Below are 12,407 nucleotides of genomic sequence, written 5' to 3'. Positions count from 1 at the left end.
AATGCAAGTTATGGGTATCTTTTGATTAATTCATGGTTTAAATTAATTTATTTTTCTTTTCTTCTATTTTATTGTGAATGTGGTGATGGTGTATTTTTATTTTTGGTAGTTTCCATAGTATTTCTTTTGCTTCCTTCTACTTTTTTGAACCCATTTATTCTCCTATTTTTCATTGCTTGTGATGGAATGTAGAAAAATAAAAGCCTAATTAGATATATTTTATTTTAATTTAGTTCTATCAATATAGTTGTCTATTGTAAATTGTAATTCTGTCTCTAATTTGTTTTGTTTGTTGTTTCATTTTTCTTAATAAGCATGATGTGTGAATAATAAATATATAAAAATTATTGTTATGTGGAAGAGATAATTTTGGATTTGGTTTTTTGTTGATGTTTTAGTGGTACTATGGCAAAGATACTTAACTTTCTCTTGTAAAAAAAAAAAAAAAAAAAAAAAAAACAACAACAACAACAACAACAATGGAAGGAGAGAAAATTTTAAGATTTACTTTGCTGAAAAATTGGTTATATTTATATTTGGTGAGTGAAATTAATTATGATCTATTATATTCTTAAAGATCTGTTCCCATTTTTCAACTCCTAATATAACAAATAGCCTTTTTATTTTTATTTTTTGAGGCATGTAAAAAATGTTTACAAAAATCTTTTTGCACCACATCTTTAACATCATCCTTTAAATTTTATGTTTTTTGAAATTTTACTTTGTTCAACTTTTCATCTTCTTCAACTATTGTCTTCTTAATTCAATCTTTCATCTCCTTTGATCATTTTTTTTTTTTTAATTTTCATTTGATTCCCTTTATAGATTTTTAAAATTTTCTCATTTATATCTTCTTAAAAATTCTACAGTTTCACTTTGTTCAACCTTTCATCTACTCCACCATTCTTCTTCCATCTTAATTTTCATATAAATTTCTTATTATTTCATTTCCACCCCTACTCTATTCCTTCCAAGTTGTCCATGACAAAAGAGGTCAATACTCTCTCTCTCTCTCTCCAAATTTTTTTCTCTTTCAATAGTTTTTTTTTTTTTTTAATTGTTTAAACCACTTATTTTTTCCGCTAATGGTTCTTTTTGTTATTGTTGATTTAATTGTCACATTACCTTTTTTTTCTCTTTTTGATAAATTTGTATAGACTATAGACTTTTATTTATATTTAGATATTTTGGTATTCTAATTCTTGATCACAAGTTCTTTTTCTTTATCCCATTGGTTTATTTTACAACGATGCATATATAGAAACTTAATTCTAAGATTTTGCTAATAATTGTTTATTTGATAATCTTTGGTGGTGGATGAATTTGTAATTTCTACAAAGATAATAATTTCAATAGATTACCAACAACAAATTTTTTTCCTAATTGGTCCAGTTAATCATTGTTAAGTTTTATTAATTTTTTAGATACGTTTTTCAGTGTTTGGATTAAAGGGTAGAAAAAATAGGGTTTGAGAATGTTTGTTTAAAAATAAAAGAATAATTTCCAAATTTTATATAGTACTTTTTAATGTTACAAAAAACATTATAAATAAATTTTATTAAAAAATGAATATTTTCACTAACTTGCCTTTTGAATTCCTATAAATTTTTTTATTGTTTTCATTTTGGTACAACATAAATTATATATATATATATATATTACATTTTAATTTTTTTTTTTTGAGGGGAAACATCGAAATTTTATTAAAATACACCTCTTAAATCGGCTTGAACAACTGAATAAAGATGTGGTGGAACATCCTCCATCCACACTAGAAAATCTGGTATGCCAATGGCATGTCTAGCCAGACCATGAGCTAAAGAATTACCTTCTCTTAATGTATGAGAATAAAGCAATTTAACAAATTGTGAGGATAAACTTTTCACCTCATCTATGAATAACCTAAATGGAGCTAAAGAAACCGAATCATCCGTTTGAGCCTTAAAAACTTCCAGTGAGTCTCCTTCTAAAATAGCTTGCTGAACTCCTATGTTTGATGCCAAGGAAAGAGCTATAACAACTGCCATCGCTTTAACCTCTCTACTGCTATAGGCTTGATGCAACAGTTTCGAGCATGAAGCTATCACCTCGCCATCTCCATCTCTTATCACCACTCCTACACTCGATTTGTTTTCTTTCGGAAAGGTCGCGCCGTCATAATTTATTTTCAAGAACTCATTCCTCAAAGGCTTCCACCTGCACCTGGCCCGTCGAGGTTCTTGTTGTACCTGGGAAGCATGAGGTACTTGCCTCCCTTGAAAATCCAATAGCCACTTCCTAGCGATATGAGTGACTTGGTGAACATATGATTATGAAATATATTACTCTTTATTAAATTAGTCCAAATTGCAAAAAAATGAATGTAATGAGATCACCATAAAAAAATTATCACACGTAACATGCGAGTTTGCAACTAGTATATATAAAAGCAGAGACCTCATGAGGGAGTACATGAGCTCCTACCATGTGGCACTCTAAGCTTCCATTTAGGCTGTGTTTGGTTTATGTAAAATATTTTTCGGAAAATAAATATTTTCCGGAAATGCTATTTTCGGGAAAGGAAAATGTATTCAGGCTGTTTGGTTGCCTCGGAATTCGTTTTACGGAAAATCAATTCCGGTGTTTGGTTCGTTCAAACATTTTACGGAAAATGATTTTCGTTTTACGGAAAATCAATTCCCATGTTTGGTTCGGTCAAACATTTTACGAAAAATGGAATTCGTTTTTTACGGAAAATCAATTCCCATGTTTGGTTTGTGGATCATTTTACGGAAAATATGAAATGCCTTACAAATTCAAGCACCTGCATCACCTAGACAAACCTGTAATAGTACAAAACTAATCATCCACTTCAACATCAAAAATAATCATTTGAATATACCTATAATATTTATATAAAAATAGCCACATCAATCGTTCACCATTGGCATTACATCTCCATGGTATACAAAAATGATACCTACTCGTGGTATCTGAACAGTACAAATACATAATTTGGGCAATTATATCGTTCCAGTAAAACAAAAGACTACATATATAATACAATGGTAGGTCAATACTAGTATTACAACAAAAGTTAATTCCTAAAGCTATCGTCACAGTCAACATGAAACAGACAAGTCAAAGTTGTGAGAACAAAAAACCATCCAACCACAACTTTCTCATCCTAGCATTCTTGGCTAGAAATCCCTGTGCTACCTTCTCATTTTCACAAAGATGGTCAAACGCAATTGTGAGCATGTCTTCGCTATACCCATCCACCATCATAGCCATGACCTCATTGTAAAGAGCTGTGTAATCCACTGGGCCCCGGTTGATTTCTTTCAGAGCCACAGCTATTTCCTTCAGCTGATCAGACAAATTAGTCAACACACTATCATTAACATTAGAAGGTGCACGCCCTTTTTTGCGGGACTTGGACATTCCCGACCCAGTGGTGGATGACTTGACTGCATTCTTCCCTTTCTCGACCACACCTTCCTCCACATTGTCTGCAACAAACTCAGCACTATCCCCATTGTCTAGCTCATTCTCAATATCCACATAGGACTTAGAAAAGCCACCCGTGGCAGTGTCCTTCCCCACAACAATAGCTAATTCATCATACATCTCAATTTTTGTGTTTAGATACTCCGCATGCTTTCGATGCATCTGTAAGGGAGAAAGGAATGTATAATAACAATGTAATAATCACTTCACTCATAAATTCAATATTCAATTCAATATAGATACCATTAAATGATTTAGGTCAATGATAAACAAAAAAATCTGTTACGGAATAGGAGACATAACCCATAATTTTGAAGATAAGTACAACAGAAAATACAATGTACAAATGCTAAGACCAGATTTTACAATAGATCCGCACATAAAAGTTATATTTGAAAAACCTTATAAAAGCAATGGAATCCTAAAAAGAATGACACTATAAATTTCATATAAAGAGGGTACTTGAGCAGCCTTGTCTTGTTCTCAATTCATAGATTATAAAAGGCAAAAACATATATTAAGAAAATATAGTTGGAAGCCATACCATGACTTCTTCTTGGTATGTATTCGCGTCGCATGTTATCATTTTTTAGGTTATCATCCCAGCCAAAGCCACTCTTCTTTCTAATAGTCTGAATAGTGGACCACATGGTCCTTAGAGTCCGCATCCGATTTTCAACATAAGAGGGGTGGCACTCAACCCCAAATTGGGCAGTTATCTCCTTCGCTACAAGCGTAAAGGAGCCTGCCTTGAAAGTGCTAGATGGCTTGTTGCCTTTTGCAGCCTCTTGCGCAAGTATCCTAAGCATCGTTGAGTGCATGGGCGGCAGCCACCTAAACTGCTTGCTGCTGCTCACCTTCTCTTTGCCCTTTGACATTACTACATATGAAAATTGTATAGTGAGAGTAGCATTTAGTAATTACGCTCGGAATATGAACAACAAATCAAACACACATACAACCACGCTTATAGATGTGCACAACAGAATGAAACATGCTAACACTGGAAATAACAATGTAATACCATCAAATAACAATGTAATGCTGAAAATACTTTTTCATTACACCACCAGAAGTCTATAGTAAATACATTGTCTTTACAAAAAGAAAAACACATATTACAATCATAGAAATCTAAATAAAGTACTACTCTCCACTCCTAGTATAATTAGACCACATAGCTTGGCATATCTCATCTCTCTTAGCATTCCATAGTCCACTATCTTCTATGGACTCCCGACGTGATTGTGTTTCTTGTTGGGGGTCACTAGACTCTACTTGGTTCATTGCATCTTCCATAATATGGTCATTTGGTTCAACCCCCATAATGTGATTATGAACCACACAACATGCTAACACTACTTTTATTTGGGTTTCAAAAGACCAAAATGGTTCTGCATCCAACACTCGAAAACTTTTCTTCAACACTCCAAACCCTCGCTCAATGGTAGTTCTCAATGAAGAATGTCAGAGGTTGAACAATTCTTGCTCATTCTCAAGAGGACGATTACTAAACTCTTTCAAATGATATCGCACACTCCAATAAGGTGACAATATTCCATTTTTATTATCACTAGTGTTTAACCCGTGCAATGCGTGGGATCGTTTTACATATTAATGAACTTTGCATCTAACATAAACTTATCACACTTCTACTACATATATTCAAACTTTAATAACGTAGTATATTTAAGCATATAGTGTCCAATACCTAAAACTATATACATTAAGCTGTTATGAATATGGGGACATACAAGTTTAGGCATGTGAGTCAATGGTGACAAAGGACTAGCCCCATGCTATGTTAATACCATTGGAGTACTTCCTCATGGGATATAACTTGTACTAGCCATCTCAATTAAGTGTCAACCCAAGGAGTCCCTTGAGTTCATCTTGCATTGCCCCGAAACTTCTCTCACCCAAAAGTATGGGCCTAAAGTTGGTACATAAAAGGAGGAAAAGGAAAGATGTAAGGAAAAAAAAAAAATTTAGAAAAGGAAGTATATATTGTCATTCTTTAATTTGTAACCATCTATGTATGTTAGATGAGGTTGGCTGAACTGTCTATAAATCCTTAAATAATTATTCATCAGTGACAAACAAATTGTGATAATAAGAACAATAATTGATGGTGACTTTGTTTTTTTGAAGTTTTAAAATGTCTTTTTCTTGGCACATTATTTAATTGCAGCTTCATGGTAAAACAATAAACCAAACATAAGGATGATCAACACATACACACCCCAAGAGCATTCACATCAGTTGGTTGGATAATATGAAGTTGTCATCAAAGAATAGCTGCAAGGCTGTCATAGCAATAGAAATTTCACAAACTATAAACAAAAAATTAACCAAAAGATATTAAGATGATACCACTAAAAACCTGTCAACTTAATAGCAATCACATTCATTGTTTTATTATTCAAAATTCACCCACCAGCAACCATAAAATTTCAACAACAAAATACATTTTCTACAATTGTCTACCATTAAAATAAAAGTTTAAAGTAGCTAACCCTGGTAATTATGCAGATAGGGTGAAATATTGACTAAAATCTATGAAATAATCAACTTTGTATAAAGAACATTACACTTTTAGATTTCAAAGTTCCACAATTTCAATCCCTCTTTAAAAATAGTAGAATAGGTAGGAGGGAAAACAAAAACTGAAAATTAAATTGAATTCTATAGTTGCTATTTTTCCTTCTTCAATTTTTCTTCTTCTTTGATGCATTTTGTTTAGTAGCATTGTTTTGTTTGCGAAGCATTTGAATAAGCATGCTATCATCTTCTCATTTTCCATCTTCAGCAGGTTTATGAGCTGCAAATAGAGAATTGCTGTGAAAAATAAACATGATATTTTCTTTCATAGCAGTTAATTTTCTCAAAAGCTAAACAAACAAAAATATTTACAAAAAAAAATCAAGATAAATTATATTATTTTCAAGCTTGCACAGCCCCAAATCTTGCAAACAGAAAATGGTAATTCTCTGTCTTTCTAACATTTTTTTCAGCATTCAAGAAGCCCCAAAGGAAATTGGGGAAAAAAAATATATGTTAACTAATTGAAAATGTAAAGACAGATTGAAAAGCTTAAAAATCAATACTTGCAAAGAAAATGAAACATGCCCATCAAACCAATATGCTCAAATTCCATATCCAATTTTGAAAGGCTTCCATGTGGAACATTCTCCCCTCTCAAGTCAAAGATTAACTTATGACTGAATAGAAGTTTAGCAATTATATATTACAAATCAAAACCAAATCTTACACGAATACCCACAGCAAAACTGCTTCTAACCTAAATATGTACCTTAATTACAAAAAAATTCAAATTATTTAAAATAAATAAATCTAACCTAAATACCTAAAACAAAACCAATCCAATCAAAATACCCGTGATATTTATCACCTAAGAGGTTAGTAGTTTATAAAAGAGATGAGATGATTGCATACGGTATTACAGTTTTACCACGTACCAAACACCCAACACATATATCCTTTTATAAATCTAGTTACATACACCATAGGTAGATACCAAAAACTAATTTAATCTAGATCTAATTCAAATACTCCAAACAAAATTGATTTTAAACCCAATCCAACCAAGTGCATTTGAAGATGCTGATTCTGCATTAGCTAACTTTTTTTTTTTTTCTTTTGAATTCCAATGTGCCTCTAACATTTATATACTGCACAAAGTAAATGTATCTTAGAAGCTTGATAAGGAACTAAAAAAAAAAATCATAAATGCATATAAACCACAAAGTTTGATCATAATCTATGTTTTGTTTAAGCTACCTCAGGACATAAATTTTCTCAACCTCATTAATTTTTGACACATATTCTCCTTAGTCTATCCATTCAATAGATGGCTAATTAAATTTCACAACTCCTACTAAACCATACTAACTAACAAAATAAAAAAAATTCATATTGAAGTCTGAACTTATATGCATTTTATAATGCATAACATACATGCCAACAAAGAAACTTGATTGGCATTTAAATCATCATTGATCCAAATATATTGCATACAGTATTACAAACCTTTTTAAGCCCTTTAAACATTTCTATAAGCTTTCTATAAATCTTGAAGATAGAAAAACTACTAAGCACTGCAGTTATTGTCCCAAAAAAATGCATCTAAGACTTTTCATTTGCCAACAAATTTCTATGTACAAAATATAACCATCTACACTTAAGCCAAGAAGTCTCAGATGTCTTCCATCATAGCTGTTATTTGGCAAGGCAGAGCCCCTTTCTTAGAAATATCTCCCCACCAATCTTTTTTTTATGGTAGAACAGATTGTATATAGTAGAGATAAACTATATGGTTGTTACTTCTATGTTACCTACCATAGAAATACAAAGAGTAATACAACCTCAACAACCATGATGATTTTAATCAACAATATTGTACACTAACATATCAGGCATAAACTGTCAATATGATTGGTTAGTAATAGGAAAAGAAGAAAACCTAAGAGCTCATAAATTTAGCAAAGTATACATACATACATACATACATCATGATTAACGCTTTGCATGAGATTTTGTGTGTTTTTTGAAGAACAAAATTGTTTTTGAAGGTTAGTTTATTTCACTTAATTTAATAGTAAAATATGGAAGGGGGTGGAGGGTTAATTGTTCAGATAATGATGCTAATAAAGTGCAGGTGTTTTTCTAAAAGAAATAAAATTGATTGGCATTGTTTTTGAGAGAAAGGACAGATTGGGGATAATGTATGTAAGAGGAAAAGCTATGGAAATAGAATTGATATTTCTAATTGAAATTACCTCTGCTTATATCTCTGCAAGTTCTTTTATAGTCTTAGATACAAATTTCTCAGTCGCTTTGTCAAATGAAATGAATGTTGTTGAATCGGTTTTACTTTCTACTTGGACATGTATCCTATACCTGTTTCAGTAGCAAAGTTGTTAGTATAATGTATATTTATATTATGTGTGCATTTGTAAATTTGCAAATAGTTTTTCTCGTTTACCTTTGATACCTTTTTCTCTAAGTTCCACTCCAAGTCCTTTATTTAAGATATTGATTTTCCATTGTGCAAGGCAAGTTCTCCATCCTGTACTTCACGTGGTCTCCTTGGTATAATCTGTGTAACATTAATGTCCATTGTGGTGTTCAATCTATGCATCACCATTTGACATGTTTTTCTGTTAGTTTGCTGAATATTTAATTTCCTTATATTAAAAAAAAGAAAAGAAAAGGAAATAGCATGGCAGTAGTTACTTCCATTATAATTTAACCCTCCAAAATTCTATCAAGATTTTTCCAAAATGCATTTTATTCACATGTTGCAAGGGCAAAACCGAAACAAAAGAGAGACTACTACACATTGATGGTTGACTGTAAGACCGATTTCTTAATGCAATCATAAGTAACAGGTTGGAAATTAAGGATCGTTTGTCAATAGATCAAGTAATTCACAGCCACAACAGTTGAGCCAAACACCTCATCATTTTTCTCTTTTATGCTAAAATTTTCTCAAAATTAGTACTCTTCTTCTTACTACTAAATCTGAGATCTCTTACCAAAAAACTTCAAGATCAATATAGCACAACTGGAAATATTAAACAAAAACAGAATATCATGCCTACTGTCAACTTGTAGTACATTGTCAAACTGTAGTAAGACTAAGCACCAAAGTTTACTAAAGACATATAACCCCTCTATTTATGATAATTTTCATTACATAAGATTAAAGGTGGATTATAATATTTAAAATATTACCTACAGCCATCAAAAACTCATACTTTAAGAAATGATAATATGTATTTGTACAATGATAATATATTCTTCATGGTTAGGATTAATTGCATTTTGTCAAGTGGAATGTTCAACAACAATTGCTACTCTACTATTGTTTTCTCTTCACATTTGAGTGCCAAAAGGAACTTTAAAAAAAAGAAAAGGGAATATAGACATTATCTGTCACCACCAACTTTATTATACCCCTGTTTTGTCCTCTATATTCAACACTTATAAGAGGCATTAAAAAAACTCAATAAATCTTCATGCTGGTCGTGCCAATATGCAATAAAAATATGAAATAAAATAACATTTTAAAATAAGATAAGTTTGAAGAAAAAATTAATAGAAATAATAGAAAGAAGTACAAAGTGTGCCATATAAGAAAGGTGAAGAAGAATTAAAAGTTTAAAACCTGTGTTAATGATAGATTGTTGTAGACAATAAAGGCTATCCTGCAAAGAAGATTAGCCAGCCGCATTGGGTCTACCAATCGTGTTGAAATTGCATCCTTTGTTGGTAACACTTCTGATTCTCTCATTTCTCATTACCTCACTACTCTTTGCTATCTACATAAATTGAAATATAAATAACACAAACAGAAACAACAGACACCATAGGTTAAAATTCAATCATAAGTCTAAAACAAAGAAAGAACTGATGAGGTATCAAAAAAAAAAAACTTGAGGAACATTAATAGGTCTATGCCAATTAAAAATAACTGATGTCCACACCTTTATAATTCCACACAATCCAGGGGCTCCAACAAAAGGCAAACACAAATAGAGAAACCAAGATTTTGAATTAGGAATTTAACAAAAAACCAAAGGCACGAATTTAAAAATGCTCATTATGGGGAAAAAAAATTCTAACCCAATTACTGTAGCCAAATCCAAATCTAACTAAAATACATAAATCCAAACCTATCCAACCAAATGACTAAACATAAAATCAAGTTATGGCATAATTTAAAAACGAATAAACAAAAACCTTTACCTGTAGTGGTTCTGGCTACATGACAGATTCTCTACTTGTCTTCACAACTTACTGAAATTTCATGGTATTTAAATACCAGAAGTAATCCACAATTAGAAAAGTATACTAACAAATGTAATTGAAATTTGAGACAAAAAAAAAAAAAAAAAAAAAAAAAAAAAAAAAAAAAAAACTTTAGAGCTTGATGCATTTCCTATTATACTTTTAGATTTCACAATTTAAACCCATTAAAATCCAACATCAAAAACAACAAAATCAAGACTTAAAAGTCTCTTTTTAAAAAATATATAGAGAAAGTTATTCTATCAGATTTCAAAATCCCACAATTTCACTCCCCTTTAAAAAACTGAACAAGTAAGAGGCCAATAAAACTCAGGTAGGATTTTCATATTGTGAGTGTTTTCCTTGATTTTAACAAAATAAAGAGGAAAAGGGTTATGAATCCAAATTCCTAAATTGACAGCAAAACATAATCAAAGAGAATATAAGGAAAAGAAATTAATACCCTTGCTTTGATTAAATTAGAGACTCTAGATCTGCAGAGAAAGAAATTGAATGATTTAAATCCAAAAAAGAAGAATTCAAACAAACCATTACCGAAGATATTTAATAAAAATAGTCAAATATCATAATTCCGATTTCCTTAACCCTAATTTTAGGAAACAAAATTTCATTACAATTGTATAAGTGGAAAACATATAACAAAACTAATTTAACTTTAAATTTGTGGAAAAAAAAAAAAAGTCAGAGAAAGAATAGGAACCCGTCGGAGGCATTGTTAATAAAAAAATCAGAGGGACCTCTTGTTAATTTCTGAGTTTTAATTAGGAACCAAAACGTAACTTAGAAAATAGATAAAAGGTCAAATCTTCCTTCTAAATTTGGGAAAAAATTTGAAAGAAAAAGAGTAGGTACCCATTAGAAGCATGTTGTAATGGGCGGGGTAGACTCCTCTTCGTTCTTGACGCTTCATCTTCCTTACTTCTTCTTATTCCAGGGAAAGAAATTAGCGGACAGTTAGATGAAGAAATCTGATAGGAAGTGAGAGACATATTTTCATTCTTAATTGCAAATTGCAGTTTTTGATCTCTCGATCTCTGTCTCCTTCTCCGTTCTCTGCCTCTCTATTTCTCTGTCTCTCTTTTCTCTCGTTCTCTCTTTCTCCTTTCTCCGTGTAGCAATCTTTCTTTCTTTTTTATTTTTTATATTTTTTTGTCTTTAGCGTTTAGTTTTCTTTTATACCAAGAGGGCTCCAAACAGTGTTTAACGTAGTGAGAAATTATAATTTATCGCTTTAAAACGGTGTTATAGCGTTACCAAACAATGTAATTTATCGCTTTTTAACTTAAACGTGGCTGAATTTTAGATAGCCACTTTTCCTATATGGCAGCACCTCCTTAATTGTAGGAATCAACTTTCTCTCAGTTTCTGCTTATATGATATATGATACCCAGCATCACCAAGATAATATTTACCTACATATATTCAAAAATAAAACCAAATCACTACTATGCTTAGGAAAATGCATAATATTTATTAAACTAATAAACCTAAAAGGTGAAGTAATCGTATAATACCTTTAGAAATTTAAAATCCCCTTGGCCTAGCAAATGCATCATTTACTACTATGCTTAGGAAAATGCACAATATTTATTAAACTAATAAACCTAAAAGGTGAAGTAATCGTATAATACCTTCAGAAATTTAAAATCCCCTTGGCCTAGCAAATGCATCATTTACTACTATGTTTAGGAAAATGCACAATATTTATTAAACTAATAAACCTAAAAGGTGAAGTAATCGTATAATACCTTCAGAAATTTAAAATCCCTTTGGCCTAGCAAATGCATCATTTACTACTATGTTTAGGAAAATGCACAATATTTATTAAACTAATAAACCTAAAAGGTGAAGTAATTGTATAATACCTTCAGAAATTTAAAATCTCCTTGGCCTAGCAAATGCATCATTTAACACACGTGAATCATGTGCACTGCCTTCCCATCCAGCCAATACATAAGTGAACTTTAAGTCAAAACTGATGGCAGCTAACACATTTTATGTGGTTCCATCTTTGCGACCACGAAATCTTTCTTATATTTTAGGTGGCATAGATGCATGAACATGTGTACCATCTATTACTCCAA

The 12,407-nt window shown here is 31.3% G+C and overlaps 1 long non-coding RNA gene across 4 annotated transcripts; it reads right to left on the bottom strand.

The window, feature by feature from the left end:
• Window positions 1-2,969: 2,969 nt before the first annotated feature.
• On the bottom strand, window positions 2,970-11,425 carry LOC115958317. 4 transcript variants are annotated; one of them, XR_004084504.1, is made up of 9 exons: window positions 11,176-11,425; window positions 10,766-10,796; window positions 10,261-10,311; window positions 9,680-9,833; window positions 8,495-8,642; window positions 8,289-8,409; window positions 5,244-6,310; window positions 4,034-4,369; window positions 2,970-3,651 (listed from the first exon to the last, which is right to left on the bottom strand). It is a non-coding gene; the product is annotated as an uncharacterized LOC115958317 (long non-coding RNA). The 4 variants fall into 4 exon arrangements; XR_004084502.1 differs by having other exon boundaries at window positions 2,972-3,651; window positions 9,999-10,311; XR_004084503.1 differs by lacking the exon at window positions 10,766-10,796.
• Window positions 11,426-12,407: the final 982 nt, after the last annotated feature.

The sequence above is a fragment of the Quercus lobata genome, chromosome 8 (assembly GCF_001633185.2).
Source record: "Quercus lobata isolate SW786 chromosome 8, ValleyOak3.0 Primary Assembly, whole genome shotgun sequence".
Classification (NCBI taxonomy): Eukaryota; Viridiplantae; Streptophyta; class Magnoliopsida; order Fagales; family Fagaceae; genus Quercus; species Quercus lobata.
This window is presented reverse-complemented; position numbering and strand designations above follow the sequence as displayed.